The following is a 22768-nucleotide window of genomic DNA, read 5'->3' as shown; positions in this document are numbered from 1 at the left end:
TGCGACTTCCAGCGTCTCTGCTTCTACTCCATACAAACCGCAGTTTCATATTCAATTCGCGGTTGGTTAGAACTTTCATGTAAATGTCCACGTTATTTAAGGTAATCAGGCTCCATCAAATACAACTTGTAAGGAGAGGTTTCGACGCTTCCAAAGTGACAATTTCGACGTGAGTAATATGGATCGCGAAGATGCACCGAAAATATTCGAAGATACTCAACTACAAAAATTATTGTATGAAGACGGATGTTGAACCTCGAGCCCTTCATGATATGTCTAAAGAGTTGGATGTTGACAGATCAATCGTCGGTAAACGTTTGCATTGCAGAAAGCAGGTAACAGGGTGCCACATCAATGGAAGGAGAGTGATACCGAGAGATGTTTGATGACGTGTGAGATGCTTCTTGAACGGCAGAAAAGTAAATGTTTTCTGCATCGCATCGTCACTGATGATGAAAAATGTATCTACTTGTACTATCTACTAAGCGTCGAAAATGTTGGAGCCTGCCAGATGAACCCGGTCCATCGACAGCGAAACAAAATATTCATGTTTCAAAGGTTATGTTGTGCATCTGGTGGGAGAGGAGGGGTGTCATCTATTATGAGCTCCTTAAACCATTTGAAACCATCACTAGCGATCGTTACCGACTGGAACTAATGCGTTTGAATCGAGTTCTCAAAGCAAAGCGACCGGACTGAGACGGTAGACATGACAAACTGATTTTGCTGCATGGCAACGCCAGGCCACAAGCTGCTAAATCGGTCCAGAAATATTTAAGGGGACTGAATTGGGAACTCTTGTTCCACCCGCAGTATTCCCCTCACATTGCGCCTTCGGATTACCATCTGCTCCGATCAATGCGAGAGATTCACTTGGAAAGCGATTCACTGCTTACGAGAGCGGCTCAATGAATGGATTCAGTCGAAAGCACTCGAATTTTGCGGCAGAGGAATCCGTATGCTGCCTGAAAAATGGAGTAGAAAGGACGGAAACTTATTTGCATTGGGTATGGGAATCACATTCTTTCAGCTTCAATATGAAATAAAGTAGAGTTGTAGTTTTGACAGCACAGGAGTTATGCATTTTCTTTTTGTTTGAAAATAGTCCCCAAGCCAAAATTTACGAAATTATCAGCGGCCGCCTCTCGGTAGGCAATGGCAAATCTCCGAGTGTATTTCTGCGGTGAAAAAGCTCTTCTTAAAAAATCAGCTGCGTTTGAAGGTGGAATAAAACTGTAGAAAAAGGTCTAGAGGCAGTCCCCAAACAGAAGAAGGAACGCTGCCAAACACACCAAATATGGGTCGTTAACCCTTTCGGTACGGAAAGCCGCTAACGGAAATACAAATTATTTTATATGTTTAATAGTTGCAATGGGTGAAATAAAAGTCTTTTGTCCCATCAAAATTGTAGGTATCTTCAAACATTGCCGGGACATATAAGTCCCGTTCGGACCGAAAGGGTTAAAGATGTCTGGTGGAAAATGGTCGGTACTTTTTTCCTTCTAAATGCCCTTATGTTGATTTTTGTTTTTCTTTCTGGACTTATTAAGTTATATGTATGAAGTTGAATGCATAATAAGAAACTATATAACCATCACAATAATATTAAATTCAAATGTTAATTAACTTTAAAATAGAGCACACAACAGGTTAAGAATTTAAGAAAAGTAAATCCATACACGGCAAGGATTTACACGACAATTTATGGAACTACATATGAATGTATTTGTATTCATTAATATTAAATAATTGTAGAAATGTGCAAAATATGAAGTCTTATTACCATCACTCATACATACACACATATACACACACATTTGAGTACAATGAATGCAAGCGAGTGCATTCTATTCATAATCATAATTCCCTGCGGGTTATGATATTCCAATTGCATTATCTTGCAAAATTTATGTGAAAATTAAATTATACTCAGATGTATAAGCAACAACAATAACAATAATGACGATTATAACAATAGCACATGTTAAGTGCAACAATTACCCGCATTCATGCATTGTGTGTGTGGACGTGGATACTACATTTTCGCTCATATAAATTTGCACCATCTGCATGTATGTAGGTATGTGTGCATGTGTACGTGTAACGTAAACAAATGTGGTTAAATGACTTAGAAAGGAGCAAACCGCATACAAACAAATACATATGCGCGTAAGTCGGTGTGTGCTTACAATAAAATACATAACGGCACTTGTGAAGTTATGCTTGGGTACGTAAATGCACTAGAATTGGCTGCCACACTGGTTGCACTGGTGAGTCGCTTATTGCAGGCAAACTTCAAATGTGAAAATTTAATTAATAACAAAGTTATTAACTTGAATGAAGGATGCATGCATTTGTAAACAAATATACTCAGTTTTGCTTATGTATTCATACTGAACTTCCACAGGTAATTAAATAAGTGTGTGCCTGTGTGGGTGCGTACGATTGTAGTGTGTACGCATGATCTGGTTTACATTAAGTAAAGTCTTAATAAATTATATTCTGTGAATTTCGTCGTATCTAATGGGATTTTATCTATTACATTACAATATATATATTGTATATATATTAGGGCGGGTGGATTTAAAAATCGCTCATTGCTCTGTGAAAATCGTATTCTAGGGATCAAAATAAGAAACTTTGCCGAAGGAACTATACCTCTAAAACGAATTCTGATGTCCCCCAATTTGGGTCGAACGAAAAATCCCACTTTGACCCATTTAGAGTGCTCCAATCGATTCCAAATGTATGACCGATCCCCCCACTAACTTTGGACGGCCGATCCACCCATGCCAGTGGCACACCCCCTGGAACTCCCCTGAGGGGTTCCCCATACAATCACTTCAAAATATCACCATTTTTGGCCTTTACATGAGAAAAGAAACTAAAAAGTTCGACCCAAATTGGGGGACATCAGAATTCGTTTTAGAGGTATGGTTCCTTCGGCAAAGTTTCTTATTTTAATCCCTAGAATATGATTTTCACAGAGCAATGGGCGATTTTTTGCCTCCCCACAAAAGAAACTGAAAGTTCGACCCAAATTGGGGGACATCAGAATTCGTTTTAGAGGTATGGTTCCTTCGGCAAAGTTTCTTATTTTGATCCCTAGAATATGATTTTCACAGAGCAATGGGCGATTTTTTTGCCTCCCCACAAATCGAACCGGCCTAATATATATATATATATATATATATACGCATAATTAATTGGCGCGTACATTGTCGACCACCAAATGGGGTTCCAAAAATGGAAGACTTTCTCCAAAATATCATCTGCTTCATCACACAAAAAGTTTCTCATAAAACGCTTAATTCTCCAACTAGCGTGAAAAAACTATTACCTAACTGCTACTAAACTGATAATAAGGTGTATATCCCACAGGAAGGAACACAAATTCAGTCAGAAATATTAAGCCACCACTATGAAAAAACAAAGTTAAGAGTTAAAAAGAGAGACCTCCCTTACGAAAGGTAATTACATTTTTTTATTTTTTGTTTTGTTGGGTGAGGTAGGTTTCAAAATGCCTTCGCACTTATAGCGACCGTCATCAACTGCACCGAATGGTGTAGCCACTAAAACAATATCTCCTCCTCTTCTGGGGAGACTCCCTCCCCGGAACTACTTTGCATTACTTCGGGAAGGTCCAGAACGATGGACCAATACTAATCACCCACGTCTGGGTCCTTCATATTTGTAGCCAGCTTCATGCTATGGGCTTGCCTTCTAATGTCTCTGAGCCATCGTACCAGTGTTGTGTGTAGCATGCTCGCAGGCTCCTCTCACATGGGCGTATGGATGTTGTACGCTATCGGGGCTTCTTTTGCATCTGCAGCAAAGAAGATGTTGCCGTCGTGAGCACATGACTCGAGTGTCGTGATTGGGAGCCTTCCAGCGAGGACTCAAGCCGCGTCGTCTGATAAGGTCATTACATGGGATTGGATTAAATTAGACTAGACCAACTATATTAGAAAGTCTGGTGCTACAGAAAGGGAGAATATATACTATGGAGAATATGCAATGGGAATCTTCCTTTGGCATATCTCACGCTCTAACAATGTACATATCTGCGGAAGCTTTAATGGAGGGCCTGGATTCAACTGGTGTGGAATCTGCTATTAAACCCTCTATCGGCAGCCTATTAAATTGTCGAATAGCGATGTGCGAATAGGCGTCCAGTACAATCTCCAAAGAGGCAAACACAGGTACTCCACAGGGAAGAATACTCTCGCCTCTTCTATTGAACTTAGTGATAAATCAGATGCTCAATAAACTCGGGACTAGAGAACCGAAATGGACGGCATATGTTGCCGCCTTGGCTGTTATCATCTCAGACATTTATCCACAAACTATGAGTGAAATACTCACAAGGACATTTAGAGGACTCTACAAATCGACGGATTTTTTCGGAGTGAAAGTAAATCCAGATAAGACGGACGCAGTACCGAATGGGTTGGAGCGTGACTACCACTCTGAAGTCGTAAGTGCGAATCTCCATAAAACACCAAAATTATAGGAAACGTTTTTTTCTAATAGCGGTCACCTCTCGGCAGCCAAAGGCAAGCCTTCGAGTGTATTTCTGCCATGAAGAAGCTCCTCACAAAATTTTTATCTGCCGTTCGGAGTCGGCATAAAACTGTAGGTCCCTCCAGTTGTGAAACAACGTCAAGACGCACACCAGAAAGAGGAGAAGGTCGGCCAAACATCCAAAAAGAGTGTATATTATATGTATATTAGATCAGAGTTTGCACTAGATTAAATAACTCTTAGAGCAGGATGCAAGTCACCTAGCCACTGCGACCAATAACTAATTCCTTCATGGTTTCATGGTTTAGATCTTCCATAATCTACGTACTGTTTTTTGCCGTTTAGTTTGTATGTTTTTTGGTACAGGGATTTACTGCGGATTGTCAGAGCAGCAAACTTGACCTGCCCTTTTCCTGTACTCACCGTGACCAGGTATCTTTATTAGCTTAAAGTCCGTTCTAGAATGTGATATTTACTCATAATTTAAGACCTTCACCACATGGTCAAAATAGCTATGGTGGTCCGCTGTGGTTAACGCTCCAATGCAAAGTAAGAAGAAGACCTTCTTTATCTTTATTTAACTTCATGGGCTTTGAAGGTAAAGTGTGCTGCCATGTTGGAGTTGTATTCACTGCCTGCATGCGTCTCAGGCATAGTTGCATGGCGTTCGCTTTAGTTTGCAAATCAGAGTATATAGAAATCCCAAGATTATATACCACATACCTCTCTCTGATATTCTGGCTAGCAATTGAATCTTTGCATAATCTATACGACTGTCCAACTGAGACTAAGTTCAATATTGTCCCAATGGAACCAATTTAGAAAAGAGTCTTGAAAATTGTGTGCCAAATTAAATATCGGGTGTCATGGGCCTACAATGTTAATACGAGCTCCTTGTTTTTGGTTTATTGTAATGAAGGTAACCTAGTTTTTTACCTTGTGTATTTTCCTCTAAGACGAGTTGTTGATTACGTACGTGGGTTTAGAAACGCCTCGAGAGCCATACAATTGATTATTTTCTTCGTTCTGGTGATGCTCACATAAGCTAGTGACTGGAGTTCATTTACCTTGGTCGCCTCTGTCTTCTTGTGTCCTTAGGTTGGCTCTACCTGTCTTCCAGCGGTTGGACGACACTTAAGCTTGGCACTGATTTCGTATGTCCAGATTGCCATCTCGGGTTTGATAGCTTCAAACCTACTCATAAGCTTTCGAAAGAATTCCATATGAGCTTGGCATCGACGATTATCCGCAGATATTTTACTTATTTGGCGAGAGTTGCGTCCTTAGGCTAGTTTAGGCTAGTATAAATGGCGAGGGCTTACTTCGAAAAAGTACCAACTTCGTCCATTGTGATGCCATATAGAGAAAAAACAGAGGAGAAAGTACAAAAAAAGAACCGAACAAGGGGCGAAGAAGGAAAAAAAACTAGTAAAAAGTCGAGACGAGAGCAGGGTAGCTGAGGAGAAGGTGCTGAGATGATGCCACCTCATCTTCAAGACAGCTTCTATAGAAAGGACTTGAGGCAACCCCGAGGTCTCGCCGCATGGATACCTAACAGACAATGCCCGGTAAAGACACTCACCACATTTTTGATAGCTACGGCTTTGTAAGCCGCAGAAGTTCCTTCGAGCGCCACCGATCTATCCGTGGCCAGAAGGATCTCGCGAGTTTGCATATCTGCGCACTAACTCAGTGCTTACTGAGTTGACGCGAGGCCCATCTTTTCAGTGGCAGACCACAGGCTCCCTAGGGACCACCAATCCTCTCAATTCGAGAATCTCCTGTCTGTGTCTTTACTCCTGGAAGAAATGCTTCGAGAGGTTTTAACAGTCATGCGTTACTTAGTGCAATGCTTACTAAAGTATCTAATTCTAAATCGGACAAATATATAATATTTTGGGAGAGATAACTTGACGTTTCGAGCTTTCTACCCCTAAAGCTTCCACAATAATGATTATGTTAAGTCACATAGAGTGGATGCCCAACACACAGTTTTCTATTCTGACCATTCAAAACCGTAATTTGATTACCCTATGGAGCCTGATCAGATTACCTTGGGTCTACAATTGGCTTCATAACCGTAATTTTGTCTTAACTTTCGCAGAAATTTTTTAGCTCATAAACTCAAAAAAAGGTTGTCAAAAAAGTCTTGCAGTATTTCCGCAAGCTTGTCTTTGCAAGCGCGTAGTTCTAGTTGTATTCGTCGCATCGGTTCACGCTAGAGCTTTTTGGAAAGCTCTTTTCACGTGCTAACACGTGTTTGATTAATTGCTGTTTGCTTTTAGTCGTTCGTGAGTTATAGCGTCGCAAACATGGAGCAAAATAAAGAGAAAATACGGCATATTTTACAGTACTACTACGATAAAGGCAAAAATGCATCTCATGGTGCCAATAAAATTTGTGCAGTTTATGGACCCGATACAGTTTCCATTTCCACCGCACAACGATGGTTTCAACGTTTTCGTTCTGGTGCAGAGGTGATCGAAGATGCGCCACGGTCCGGAAGGCCTGTCGTCGAAAATTGCGATAAAATCGCTGAATTGATCGAAAGAGACCGGCATAGTAGCAGCCGCAGCATCGGCCAAGAGCTGGGCATGAGTCATCAAACCGTTATAAACCATTTGAAGAAGCTTGGATTCAAAAAGGGTGCCACACGACTTGACGCAAAAGAACATTTTTGCCCGTATGGATGCATGCGAATCGCTTCTGAATCGCAACAAAATCGACCCGTTTTTGAAGCGGATGGTGGGATTGGCAGGGAATCATCCACTATGAGCTGCTCCTCTATGGCCAAATGCTCAATCCGGACCTATACTGCCAACAACTGGACCGCTTGAATGTAGCACTCATGCAGAAGAGGCCATCTTTGATCAACAGAGGCCGAATTGTCTTCCATCAGGACAACGCCAGGCCACACACATCTTTGGTGACGCCGTATAGTCCAGATCTCGCACCAAGTGATTATCACCTATTTCTGTCCATGGCGAACGAGCTTGGTAGTCGGAAGTTGTCCTCAAGAGAGTCCTGTGAAAATTGGCTCTCCGAGTTTTTTGACAATAGGGAAGTGAGCTTCTATAAGAGGGGCATTATGAAGATGGCATCTCGTTGGGAACTCGTCATCGAACAAAACGGCGCATATTTGACTTAAATCGCATTATTATAACCAATTTTATGAACAATTGAAAATTCAATAAAAATACCTCAAGACTTTTTTGACAACCTTATATTTCGAGGCTGTATTTGCTTTAAGAGAGAAATTTCTATGTAAAAATGTACTGATGGCCTTTGGAAGCTTAAGATATGTGGCAATTAATAGAGATACGATATTCGTTAATTTTCCCGAGTCCGGACTTCCGCATGAATTAGAAATTATAATTCTAGAAAAGAAAAATTACGAAGCTTTTCGACAGCTAATCGGAATACTTACGCCCAGGTAAATAACCTGTAGACTTTGAGAAAAATTGAGTGCGATTAACATTTTCAGCATGGAAATTTAAGTTCAAGCACACTGGACTCGATATCTACTGATGACATACAATTAATTTTTGTTTAATGAATACATTTTTTCTAAAATCCATCGCTCTCAGCCGGCACTATAAATTTCTAGGGTTCTCCATATTTCACTATTGTTGTAATTAACCATACATTCGACCGATATGCCATCTTTGTCTACAGAAACAGAAAGCACAAATTGCTGGGATCCACGCGTTTTGTTAAGTTGGCAATGCGCACTAAATTTCCAGTTGACAGGCATCTGTTTAGTCGACCAGATCCTAAAGCAGAAGTAGCAGCGCATAAGAAACAGCACTACACCTAACTATTGCTTACCAGACTGACAGTAATCCCCTAAAGTATGCTTTCGCACGACTTCCGTAAATCGATTATGTAATGCATTTGTGTTTTCGTATTTTGGGTAAAAGGAATAGTTTGCTTGGTATTAGTGCGTTCCAGTACTGCCATTTTAATTAATATGTCAAAAGGAAAATTTACTACCAAGATGCTGGCAAGTGCTTGCCTACCAATCTGGGTATCACACACACATGCTCAAACATATGAATATACACACATACTCGTGCATATATGCGAAAAGCCTCCTGCATGAAAGCCTGAAGTAGTGACAGAGATTTGCAGTGCATCCTGAGTATTAGTTTGTCAATGGCGTGGTAGTCCACTTATGACTGCCTTTTTCTTCGTAGATATGTAGCAAAGGTAGCAAAAAGAGCATTTTAATGAAAAAAGTATGGACAAATTTATGCTTAAAAAATACACCGAACTAAACTTTAATTGAGCAAGTCAAGATATTTCGGTTTGTACTCAGATTTCTATTATTATTTTACCCAAATACTTAAAGTGTGTGGTATGCATTATATGATCAGTTTTTTATTTATTTATTATTCTTATTTTCTTATTTATTATTCTATTTATTACCTAGGAAGTACCGTCTAATTCACTATCTGAACAAATGACAGTTTTGCATTGTGTGGCCTCGTAATGTCTCAGAGAAAATTTACGCTGCTTACAACAAAAGAAAAGGCTGACATTCTGAACTAATTAAATGCGGAATGTGCCCTAATACATTGGCTACAGGGTCCGGCACTCGAAGCGTAACCAATTAAAAAGTCCATAAATTTAGTTTGGAAAATAACTGTTATTCAATTCAAGGTAAAAAATGTGTGAAAATAATACAAAATTAAGAATCAATTTACTTTTGCTCGATATGACCACCTTTTGCCTTGACTATGGCCTTGAGAAGGTCCAGAAACGAATCGTAAGCAGTCCGAATGTGACTAGCGGGTATTTTCGCCCTCTCGCGGTCAATGGCCTTTTTCAGCACCTCGAGACTGATACATCTTTTAATTCGGACCTTGCTCTGCAAAAAGGGCCAAAGAGAAAAATCCATCGGATTTACGTCTCGTGAATTTGAGAGCCATTGTGTGGACGTTATGAACTTCGGAACGTTGTTTTTTTAGTCATTATTGGTTCACTCGGACTTTGTGAGACGGTGCCGAGTCCTATTGAAACGTCCATGGCCTGCTGCGGAAATGTTTGTCTGCCCACGGCTTCAAAACAATCTCCAGAATACTTTCCCGGTTGACGCCAGGCTTGGAGTGCGCCCATCTGCGGTAATAGCGGCCCAAACCATTACATGTGGCGTGTGCTACCTTCTGGTGGTCAATCGATGACTCCAATTCTCGTACCAACGGTCGTTCATACCCTATCGTTTTGGGAGTTTACGAATGTTCGGAAGTTGACCGTTTTCGGCCGAACGAAACAACTCCTTCGGTCTCTCAAGTCTGCCTTTTTGCTGTTTTGGTGTGAGATCATGCGCCTTTGGATCTTGTAAGGCTCGACTCTGAGATCATTTTGCAGTATGCGGCGGATGCTACGGCCAGATATTTTCAGTTCTTTCGCCATTTGAATGGCACTTCGTCGGGGATTTCGCTCAAGTCGCTTCTTCACTTTTGAATCATTTCATGTGACCACCTCCATGACGTTTCGCGATGCTACCAGAGCTTCAGAGTTCCTGCGTGCGTTCTTACTGATAATGCTCCATGCCCTACAGGAGAAGGCGAGTTAAAGAGGGACGACGGCCAAATATCGGTAATGTGTTTTCCTCCAAACTGTCAAACTGCCTGTTTCCCCCATTGTTTCGTCTTAAGTTACATTGATGTTTGTGGAAAAACTATCGAGGAGCTACTGCAAAACATCGACCTGAAAAATGCAGATTGCCCTTTTTTGCTATTATCTACATGGGATGCTCTTATATACTATATAATTGGCACGTACGCCATTTTTGGGTGCTTGGCCGAGCTCCTTCTCCTATTTTTGGCGTGCATCTTGATGTTGCTCCACAAATGAAGGGACCTACAGTTTTAAACTGACTCCGAACGGCAGATATTTTTATGAGGAGATTTTTCATGACAGAAATACACTCGGAGGTTTGCCATTGCCAGCTGAGGGACGATCGCTATAAGAAAAGTGTTAATTTTGGTGTTTCATCGAGATTCGAACCTACGTTCTCTCTGAATTCCGAATTGTAGTCACGCACCAACCCATTCGGCTACAACGGATGCTCTTACTGTAACTTCATTTCTTAGAGCAGTTTGTCTTAATCGGGAACTGCAATTGGGCACTTACTTCTCAGATACTTTGTCTTTAGAAGGCGATTCGTAGCCTTTCATTTTCAACTTCGCAAATGGAGTTATATAATTTGCACATAGCAGCTTGTTGTATTTGATCCGCAGCATGCATCGTTTTTGTCATTAGAAACTCGTCAATTGGTCTTAGAGCTCATCATAGCTGAAGATTCAGAGGCCTCGTTACCCACGTGTCCCGGGACCCATGTTAGCATGAGGATATAATGTCCACCGACATTGTTTAGCCTGGATTTACAGCACTCCACTACCCTTGATGTGGTTGAGGGGCTGTCTAAGATCATGAACGCAGCTTGGCTATCGCTGCAGACATATTTAGATCTGCCTCTCCATCTGTTTTCCACAACAAAGTTCATCGCTTCTTGAACAACATACACCTCCTTTTGAAACACGGATGCATGCATTCCAAGAACAGAGTGCAGTTTTGTCCCGCTGGATTCCACGTAGACTCCAGAGCCGAAGCCGTGCTCGCTCCTGGAACCCTCCGTGAAAATGCGAAAACTGTGTTTGCCGGGCTTATTTTCAGAGTTTGACCACAAATGAGCCTCTGGCAACACCACACTGAATCTCTTTTCAAATATGGCTCTTGATGGCATGGAGTGAAGGGGCAAGGGGTCAAGGGGCATGGGGAGAATCGTTGCATCAAAGGATATGCCTTCTCTCTTTTCCAATGCCGGACAGGGCCCGTACCACTTCCCATTGTATTTCAACCTGCAGATGGCCTTCAAGGCCTCTCTTTGGATGAAAGCATCAAGCGGTGGTAGACCAACCAGAGCCTGGTTGCCGGGCCTGAAGTAGTCGGAGCTTTATTAATGAAAACTTTAATGTGCTCGACTGTACCGGATATGCTAATCCAGTTTCCAATATGCTGTCCAATTTTACGCCCTAAAGAATTGCAGTTCGCCAATTCATCAGCCTGCTTATTGCCTCACTTTCTTAGTTCACTTAAATAACGGACGTCCTTCTTCTTGTCGCCAACCATCTAAGCTGATCTAATCTAATTTAATCTAATATAGTCTAAGCTAATCTAATCTATTTTCATACAGTGTACTCTCTCTTAAGTGGACACCTAAGGGACTGAAAAATTTGCACGCTTATGGGAGATGTCCGCTTATGAGAAAAGTGTAAAAAAAAGTTAATTATATTTTATGGGAGGGCTAACGTGTTTTGAGATGGTTGTCCGCTCAAGAAAAAAATATTTAAAAAAATTCTTAACAATTTGTGGTGTGTACTGAAAAAAGTGTCCGCTTATGAAAGATGCTCGTTAGGATAGAATGCATTCTCTTTTCACATATAATTTAATCCTGTCTAGTCATGCCTTAAAATTCACTAAAAAGGTATCACTTCAGTAAGGGTGGATAGCCCAGGAGGAAATTCAAATTTGCTTGCTATGTAGAGCCTCACTGTACTGAAGATGTAAGCACATACCTCATAACTATACTCTAATGCCTGTAAATATATACTTATTAGGGATGCACATTTTTTTCACCTACAGTATCTCGCCATTACGACACCGGAGTCCCGAAAATTCGTTATTTTGCAACAGCGTAAGATTTATATATATATATATAATATATAAAGAGAAGCTTTCCTATTACATGATAAATAATAAATAAATGGGCTTTAACCATCCGTTGGTCACCTTTTTCAAAATCTTCGGTTGGGCATCCAGGTCTGGAATTTTTTCGTCCTGTTGGAGGATTCGTTTTTAAAGTTTATAAGCATAAATCGATGGAAAATTAAATTTTAGGCAGCTACCTGGAAGGTTAAGTTGTTAGCTGTAATAGAAAAATGTTCAATTCAAGTGTAAAGTCGGAAAAGTCTGGCCAGACTCGGGTGCCCAACGAAAGGGTTAATAACTTTTTGATATTAGAAAGAATACAAAAACGTTTAAACAAGTCATTATTTGCTATGAAACCCATTTTTTCGTTCATTTCATATGTTTTGTAAGAAACCGAAAATCCCGGGATTGTTAAAAAATAAAACTCGGGATTGAAAATTTGTTAACAAATAATAACGAAATTTTCGAGACTTGAAAAAAACGGAAGTCCCGGGTTCCCGATTTATTCGGGACTGAAATAATACCGAAATCTCGGTATCCCGACTTTTCGGGACTTGACAACACTAGCACGCATGCACATGCACACCTAATGCGTCGTATTTGTTTGACATCAATTTGCTTTTTATCATGCCGATGTAAATCGATTGTCACAATATTAATATTTGCTGAAAAGAAATTTTCATTTTGCAGATAACAAAAGTGAGCCGAAATTATTTAGATTCTATGCATGTAGGACATTTGCATGCATCCTGGCTTTCTCGAATTGCTAGGCGACATTGTTGTGCGCATTAACCTTGTTGTTTATGATTGCTTATGTGCACGCGTGTGTGTGCTCGTGTGTGTGCATCTAACTACATATTTGCTGAAAATTAAGCACAGAAACAAATCAAAATAAGCCAAAAGCAAAATACTCGTATTTGATTGTTGAAATTTGTATTGTGTGGCCTTACGTGGTACTATATATGCGCATACTATGCTTACATATGTACGCATAAGTGTGCGTATATTTACTTATGCTATGTTTGCTAGCTGAAGCAGCAAGTTAGTTTGTGCTGTTGCAATCAGCCACTCCATTTAATTTCGCTTTATTTCGTTTCATTGCTATTCCAGTACGAGTTGCTGAACTGAGCTCAGGGTTCTCTGCTATTTTAAAACAATGCTGCAATTCCGTACGATCGAGTTTATTGACTTTGAACTTTTGCCGTTTGTGGCATTTGGGGAATATTTACTTGTATTTGTGAATTTAAGGATATATAAACAAACGTGTATATATGTGTGTGTGTGCATGAACTATACTTCTAAGCTGCCCATATGCATGATTGCTTATTTGTTAACATGCAAGGGTATGTATATATATATATGTCTATGTGTTTGTGTGGCTCAACATCGCCTTGAGTGTAAAACAAATTAAGTTGTTAAACTTAACGTTACATCACTCACTTGACAGCTTGCCACAACTGACGAAACTGTCATTCTGTCAGTGCATAAAGTTGCCATTATTACTTTGATATTTGTTTGTGTGTTGTGCTTACGTGCAGCGACAGATGCTTGCCGTAACGAGGGGCTTGTGGAATAACCCAGAGAAAGGGTTAAATAAAGAGCGATGCAAAGGATATGATAAGCAATGTAAGTATGTATGTATTTAAGGCACAAATATATGTATTCGTACTATGGTGCTTAGCTATGGCTGCACTAAAGTTTTGGCGAATTTCCCACCCAAGAAATAGTTTTGGGTTTCAAACGGAAATAAATTAGAGGCAAAGAATTTACAATTTAGGTGGCCTTTTGTTTATTTTAATAAATATCATTATTTTTTTCAGTGATGCACAACAACAACAAACGTTCACTAAAACAAACATGAGAAGACAATCGGTAGAACCTCCTTCGGCTGGATAGTCTGTATATTAAATTCCATCCAAGGTGTATGGGAATTTCCCCCCAGACTATAATAACCACTGCCTTCAAATCGAATATCTGGTTCTTTTAGTGAAATATAAATATCCATATATTTCCAATGGGCTTCAGATTTTGATAAACTGACCGCACACTCCAAATTTTGCGCAGTATTAGACTTTAACCGTCATAAAACAACTGCTCCTAACAAACCATTCTGATTCGTAATATTTCATCGTTTTAGCACTTAAATGTGTTTTTTATCCAAGACATCCCCCAATTTTCTATGCCTACCAGCGGAAAATTTTAGGGTTGCCAGCTTTGGTGGTAGGTCAGATGATCTTCGAAGCGATGCCCTGAAAAACACAACTTGAGTTGAGTTCTGTTTCCGGAAAGTCCTGCTATGCAATGAGTGTAAAAATATTTAAAAAAAATAAAAAAATAAAATAAAGTACAATAAAATTAACGGAGATTAAATAAAATAAAACGAAAGTAAACCAAGTAACACAACAAAACAAAAAAAACAAATCGAAAGAAATTAAAATAAAGGAAATGCTAAAAAATTTAAGTAATGAAAAATAAGTTAAATTTAATTAATTAGAAAATATCAAAATTAAACAAAATTAATCTAAGTTAAAAACAAAAAAATTAATAAAGTAAAATAAAATAAAAAAAACCCAAAATAAAAAAATAATTAAATAGAGATAAATAAAAAGTGAATTTAATTAAATTAATAAGAAAAAACTAAAACGAAACAAAATTAAAGACAGATATAAAAGTAAAAACTGAAATAAAATAAGTAAAATAAAAAATAAAAATACCCCAAAATAAAAAACAATAAAAAAGAAAAAAATAAAAAGCATATTTATATTAATAAGAAAAAGATATAAATAATAAAATTAAACTAAGATTAAAAAAGTAAAAAAAGAATGAAATAAAACAAAAAATAATAAAATAGAATAAAAATAAAACGTAAATTGAATTGAATTAAAATTATAATAAAAATTAAGTCAATTTAAAGAAGCAAAAGTAATTAAAAAAGTAAAAAAGAGAAATTTATTCAATGAAATATTATAAAGTAAAATGAAAACGAAACAAAATTAATCTAAGTTAAGAAAAAAATAAGGTAAACTAAATAAATTAAGAAAACAGAATAAAACAAAATTAAAAAACAAAACAAAAAACTGAGATTAAAAAAATTAAATTAAAAAAATATATGGGGAAAAAATAAAATGAAAAGCAAACTTAAGCTAAGTACAGAAAAAAAATAAAAATAAACAAAAAATAAAATAAAATAAGAAAATCATAGTAGAATAAAAAAAAAAAAATGTAATTAAATTAAGTGGAAAAAATCGAAATAAAACAAAATTAAATTCCAGACAAAAATAACTTAAGTAAACGAATAAAAGTTTAATAAAATTAAATAAACCAAAAACAAGGAAAATATATAAAAAAAAAAAAATAAATAAAAAAAATATTACATTAATGAACCCGAAAAAAATTAGACTAACGAAATAAAATTAAATAAAAATGCGAAAGAAGAAAAGCAATTTAATGAAATAAATTAATAAAAGTAAATAATAAAATTAAAATTTAAGGAAAAATAAAAATTAAATCAAATTTTATTTCGAATAAAGTAATGTATCTCCGCAAGTGTTTCTCCGATTTACTTGAAATTTTGGCACAGTATTTTGGAAGTATTTTGCGTTAGAAGAGAGTAAAAAACCAAAAATCGATGCTTTGAAAATAAATCCACAAAACTCATTTAAAGTCTTCTATGGCCCAAGTTTCCCCAACTAGTCTACTTCGGATAAAGTCATGTATCTCCGTAAGTGTTTCTCCGATTTACTTGAAATTTTGGCACAGAATTTGGGAAGTATTTTGCGTTAGAAGAGAGTAAAAAGCTAAAAATCGATGCTTGGAAAATAAATCCACAAAACTCATTTAAAGTATTCTATGGCCCAAGTTTGCCCAACTAGTCTACTTCGAATAAAGTCATGTATCTCCGCAAGTGTTTCTCCGATTTACTTGAAATTTTGGCACAGTATTTAGGAAGTATTTTGCGTTAGAAGAGAGTAAAAAAAAATAAACAGATCAGAAAAAAAAAATTAATAAGAATTAATGAATGAAATAAATAGAAATAAATTAAAGTAGATTAAAATAAACTTCAATTGAATAAGCGAATATCAGATAGATTAAAAAAATTAAGTACAGTGGAGCACAAAAAAAAAAAACAAAAAAAAAATAGGAAACAGATTAAAATAAAATGAAAAGAAAACAAAATATAAATTAAAAAACAAACTTATGATTTAAAATTAAACATTAAGAAAGAATAAAATAAAATAAGACATGAGGTAAAATGACTTTAAAAATAAGAAAATTTATTAATAAAAAAAATATGATCTCAATAAAATAATATAACATTAATAAAAAAACAAAAAAATTTAATAAAAAAGTTTGGGGGAAAAAATTATTGTAAAGAAAGAAAACTAAAAAAACAACAAAACAAAATTAAATTAAATAAAAAAAGGTAAGCAAAAAAATTTAGCTTAGAAAACAAACTTCGTCAACATAGCATAAAATGAAATAAAACAAAAAAATAGGTAAAAGACCATTAAAAATAAGAAAATTTATTAAAAAAAAATGTAATTTCAATAAACTATATTAATATAACATCAAAAAACAAAATATATAAAAAAAATAATAATAATTTAATTCAATAAAAAGGTAGGGGGAATAAATTAACTAAAGAAAAATTTTCAACAAGAAAAAATTATTTAATTAAAAACGTAAGCAAAAAAATTGACTAAGAACAAAATTTCATCAATACAAAAAAAAAAAAAAAAAAAAAATAGATAAAAAAGGTAAGCAAAACATATTAAATGAATGAAAAAAAAACAAATTTTAATTCTGCCGACTCTAATAGTAATTTCACCCCAACTAAAGAAAAAATTTCATCAATAAAAAACCAAAATTAAGTAAAAAAGTTTGGGGGAAAAAGAAAACCAAACAAAATTAAATTAAATAAAAAAATATAAGCAAAAAGATTTAACTAAAGAAAAAAAATGTGTTAACATGGAATAAAATGAAAGAAAACAAAATAATTAAAAACAAGAAAATTTAATATATTTTCAATGAAATAATATAACATCAAGAGAAATTAATTTAATTCAATAAAAAAGGTAGGGGGGGAAAAAACTACACTAAAGAAACAAAAATTAAATTAAATAAAAATAGATAAGCAAAAAAATTTAACTAAAGAAAAAAGAATTGGTCAATATGAAATAAAACAAAAGAATTAAAAATAAAAAGAATTTATTAAAAACAAAAATATATAATTTCAATAAAATAATATAACATCAAGAGAAATTAATTTAATTCAATAAAAAAGTTAGGGGGAAAAAATTGAACAAAAGAAAAAGAAATAAATATAATTAAAAAAAAGCAAAAAAATTTAACTAAAGAATAAAATTAGTCAACACAACAAAAAAAAAAACAACGGAAAAAAGAAAATTAAATAAAAAGCAAGAGGCAAAAAAAAAAAATTAAATGAGGGGGAAAACAAATATTAATTTTACCTGCCTTAATAGTTGTTATAATGTTACCCTAACTAAAGAAAAGAATTTCATCAACAAAAACATAAAATATAAAAGGTAAGCAAAATAAAGTGAATTAAAGCAAAAAAAAAAAGAAAATAACAAATATAAATTTTACCCTAACTAAGGAAAAAAAATTCTTCAAAAAAAAAAAAATATATATATATGTATATATAAATAAAAGAAATAAGCAAAACACTTTAAATTAAAGAATAAAAGAAATGTTAATTTTACTTTATTAGAGCAGGTTTCGAAAACTTGTCGAAAAAATCGACTTGCCTAGCCTCGGGCTTACTAAATCAGAAAGGTATGTAGACATAAAGAAAAACACACATATATACTGATATATTTAATAAAAAATATAGAGGAAAATAAATAATTATATATATAATTGGCGCTTACACCTGTGTCGGGTGTTTTAAAGAGCTTCTCCTCTTCCCCCATTTGTGATCTGCGGCTGTTGTCATCCACGAATGGAGGGCGTTTTACGCCACCTACGAGAGGCAGATGGTTTTTTTAGGTAGTTTTTTCAAAATGTTTAGTACGCAGAAATAGCTCTACTGTTTTCACATGCATTAAAGCACATTTTTTTCAAAAATATCGATGCGAATATTTGACGGTAGTGAATGAACTACAAAGTACTCATACATGTCTGCGGAATATATTTCAAGTCGAATACAAAGAACGTGTGCCTAAAAGTCTCTACACACATAAATCATGTGAATTTATACCTTATAAACGCTATGGAAAGAACTGGTCTGAGCGAGACTGCTAGGCAACCAGTTCAACCTAACCTTTACCGAACTTGTACAGTTGATGTACGGCACTTGTCGCAACTGCCAGCGGAACGGAGTGCCTTTCTACGGATCGAAAGGAGAAAATGGGAAAGGACGCATGTTACTTCCCTACTTCACCTATACGTAGTACGCCTATTATTTCCATATAAAATATGAAGCTCATTCTGCTTATTCAACTTTCATCAGCCGATTCATAACACATTTGCTCATTGTGCAGTCGTTTGCTTCGTTAATTTGATATCAATGCCTTATTTGCTAAATAACAACAAAGTAATGCAAAACTCTCGAGTACTGCAACACTGTGGCGTTGCACACCAAACTGTTGGTAATTGTGATAATAATACAGTTACGCACTTGGGCGATGCCATCTTAGGCAAACTGCTTGCGCCGCCAACTGCATACAGCAACGCCGCAATAATAATGACAAAGTGTGACAGCGAACGTGGAAAGCAGCGCGCTTGTAAGTGAATGCCTCCAGGAAAACAGTCGCGAACGTGGGTTGACGTTCTACGCATATACCCAAACAAATAGAACATACACACACTCACGCACCCACACACATAATGCTCCGCATATGCATAGCATCATAAATTGCATTCGCGCATACGTCTACTTTGTGGGGCAGCAGCAGCTGGTGCGACATTTATAAGCGTTCGTACGCAAACTCTTTTGCATTAGTTTCGACTTACATTAAAGCACACATACATATATATATACATATGTAAGTATATGCGGTAGCACAGGCATAACTCAATTTACGCCGAACCAAATGAGTACAGACACATTCGTTAAGTTTCAATAATATCAACGATTTTCATCACTTTGTGATACTCTGCGATGCCACCATAGAGGGATCTACTCTCACAACTGTATCTATGTGACAAATTACGGCACGCATACTAAAGCACGCACACGCATACACCGAGAAGTTCATGTAGTGCATTATGCGGGCATTCATTGCGAGCCATGAGCATTAAGGTATTTGCGAGCCGCTGTGAAAATACTTGCCGCCTAACTGCGCGCCTGGGGAGGGGCGACAAATTGCGTTGCTTTGATGCCACGCAAAAATATGGCGCACAAAAAAATCGCAATGATTTGATTACTTTTCTATGATTTCGTTTATGAATGCAGAAATTGTGCAGAGACACATAGTGCCACATAGCCGCATTGCGTTGCAAGCCAGTAATTTACGCGCAAGTTTGGGGAGAGGTTTCTTCTTTTCTATAGCGCGCGAATTTAATTCGTTTTTATGTGGCATAGTTTAGCAGAAAATTATATTTCCGTTGAATGCGATGAAATGCAATATTTTTTATGTGTAGGTAAATTTTAGAAATTTTGCTGAGAAAAACCATATTTTTACACACCTGGGATTTTAGTTTTTAAACGTTAATCTGATTTTTTGCTTGTGCAGTTGATTTGGTTTGGTTTTTACTTTTAACGCAGGACTTCGCTATTCTCATTTGTGTGAGTTGCGCTATTTGGTGATAAAAAAGTTGGCATGCCTTTTCGGCGCTTTTTTGTAGTTTTCACTTTCTAACCGAAACCAAATGATTAAGCAACACGGAATAAAGGCTGTGGAGAGCTTGCAGATGAAATTTGGAGTCAAAGAAGGTGGATGCTATACCAAAGGAAATATGTTGGATTTGTTTTTAAAATGACCTGCAAATGAAAATTAAGTTAAGTTAAAATTCTTTTATTTCGCTAGTGGGGCAAGTCCCTAATCACCATTCATTTGGGACGATTGTTCTGCGTACGCTCCAAATAGCTCATAACTTCCGGACTTCGCTCAAGTATCCGCTGGAAAGCTTTCGAACATCCATTTGAGAATGAGCTAACGTGAGAAGGCAAAGCAACCCAAAATATCTGGGTACCAAACTCCCGAGTGGCAAGCGGCCGCCGTAGCCGAATGGGTTGGTGCGTGATTACCATTCGGAATTCACAGAGAGGTCGTTGGTTCGAATCTCGGTGAAAGCAAAATTAATAAAAACATTTTTCTAATAGCGGTCGCCCCTCGGCAGGCAATGGCAAACCTCCGAGTGTATTTCTGCCATGAAAAAGCTCCTCATAAAAATATCTGCCGTTCGGAGTCGGCTTAAAACTGTAGGTCCCTCCATTTGTGGAACAACATCAAAGACGCACACCACAAATAGGAGGAGGCGCTCGGCTAAACACCTAACAAAAGTGTAAGCGCCAATTATTTATTTATTTAAACTCCCGAGTGGGGTTGTGCGTTGGGCTTGAAACCGACCACATAAAAAACCTTTCAGTGAATAAAAATACTAAGCCTCCGATTGGAAGCCTAACTTTTGGTGACGATCCTTGCTTACGCATTAGGGACAACGATTTGAGGGTAAGCACCAGGAATGTTCGAACCCTCTATAGGGAAGGTGCCTCAATCCTTGTGAAATATAAAGTCGACATTATTGTACTTCAGCAGATGCGGTGGACGGGGTAGAGCTGTTCCAAAAGAGCGCCTTGTGTCGCCTACTACAGCAGTCAAGTGGATAAGCACAAGTTTGGTGTTGGCTTCGCGGTTGGCAAGAGACTTCGACATTTAGTCTTCCGGTTCACTTCGGTGAACGAGCAATTGGCCATAATTCGCATTAAAGCGAAGTTTTTCAACATAAGCCTTATCTGTGCCCATGCCCCGACGGAAGAGAAATATGACGCGGTTAAAGACGCTTTCTGTGCGCTCCTCGAACAAACATATGAGCGATCAGAAAATTCAGTCTGCACGAACAATCCTCCGACAACAGAATGAGACTGATCGACTTTGCCGCGACAAGAACCATGGCAGTTAGTAGCACCAGGCTCAAGCAGGTTCTCGATATACATAAGATCACTTGGCTGTCCCCTGATCAAAAAACGCGCCACCAAATTTTATAGACGGAAGGCACGTTTTTAGTATTCCGGACGTATATAAATACATCCGAGGAGCTAACATGGACTCGTACTATTACCTTGTCGCAGCTAAAGTCCTCATGCTTTTGTGTGCGACAAAAAGCGTGCGGAACATAGTATCGGGAAAGCATGATGTCGAAGAGCTGCAATCAAAATGGACAGCCAAAACCTTCCCTACTTGCCTCTCACTTCTGCTTTCACAAAGCCCGCTCAACACCGTGATACATGAGGAATCACATCTCTCGGTCTATACGGACTGCTGCCGAAGAGAGACTTGGCTACCGGCGCCATCGAAGGAAGAAGTGGTACGACCAGGAGTGTCGCGACGCTACTGCAGTGAAACCCGCTACGTTTAGAGCTACCCTGGACTCAGTTGCTACGCGAGTTGCTAAGGAGCGGTATAAAGAGAAGAGGAGGGAGGAGAGGCGGTTTCTCAAGGGCAAGAAATGCGAGGCGGAAAAGTGCGAGTGCGAAGAGGTCGATATGTATGGCAGCAGGAATGAGGTCAGAACATTCTTCGAAAGAATGAGACATGTCACGAATGGTTCCAACACCGGGGCCTCTTCCTGCGGGGATGAGAAGGGCAACGTGGTAGCGGATGTACAGGACGTGGAGGAGTCACTTCTCAAAACTACTAAATGGTGGAGAAGTTGACCCGAGTAGTGCAGTTTCTTATGATGGTCGATGTTCCACCGCTCACCTATGACGAGGTCTTGAGGGCTCAAGAACAACAAAGCTGCGGGTGCGAATGGCCTGCCCTCAGATCTCTTCAAGGCCGGAGGTGATGAGCTTACGAAAAGCATGCGAGGCAAAATTTCGTCGGATGAAAGCATGCCCAGCGGCTGGTATCTTCCCTGTTCAATTCACAAGAAAGTTGACCTCACGAACTGCGCCAACTACCATGGGATAAGCCTCCTCAGTATCGCATACAAGGTCCTACCAAGCGTATTTTGTGAAAGGCTGGAACTCCCCGTCAACATACTGATTGGGCCTTACCAGTGTGGTTTCAGGCCTGGTAAATCTACCTAGAGAAGGCTCAAAAGGAGCAGATGAACCCACCCACTGCCTTTTCGGCTGAATTTGGCTCATCCGGTTTTGCAGGATGACCCTAACCAACACCACCAAAGCTGTGAGAATTGAGTTCAGAGTAATTGAAAAGCAGAGCCCACTCTCGATGCACAAAAAACCCTGTCTATTAATAACTCATCCTGCCGTTCTTACTATGTATATGGCACTGAGTCCTGGGCATCGTCGAACACCAATGGACGGATCTTATGAGCTCTCGAGAGAAAAATTCCTCACAAGATCTGTGGATCCAATGCTGCATAACGAATAAGATGC

The sequence above is a fragment of the Anastrepha obliqua genome, chromosome 5 (assembly GCF_027943255.1).
Source record: "Anastrepha obliqua isolate idAnaObli1 chromosome 5, idAnaObli1_1.0, whole genome shotgun sequence".
Lineage (NCBI taxonomy): Eukaryota > Metazoa > Arthropoda > Insecta > Diptera > Tephritidae > Anastrepha > Anastrepha obliqua.
Note: the sequence above shows the minus strand (reverse complement) of the source record.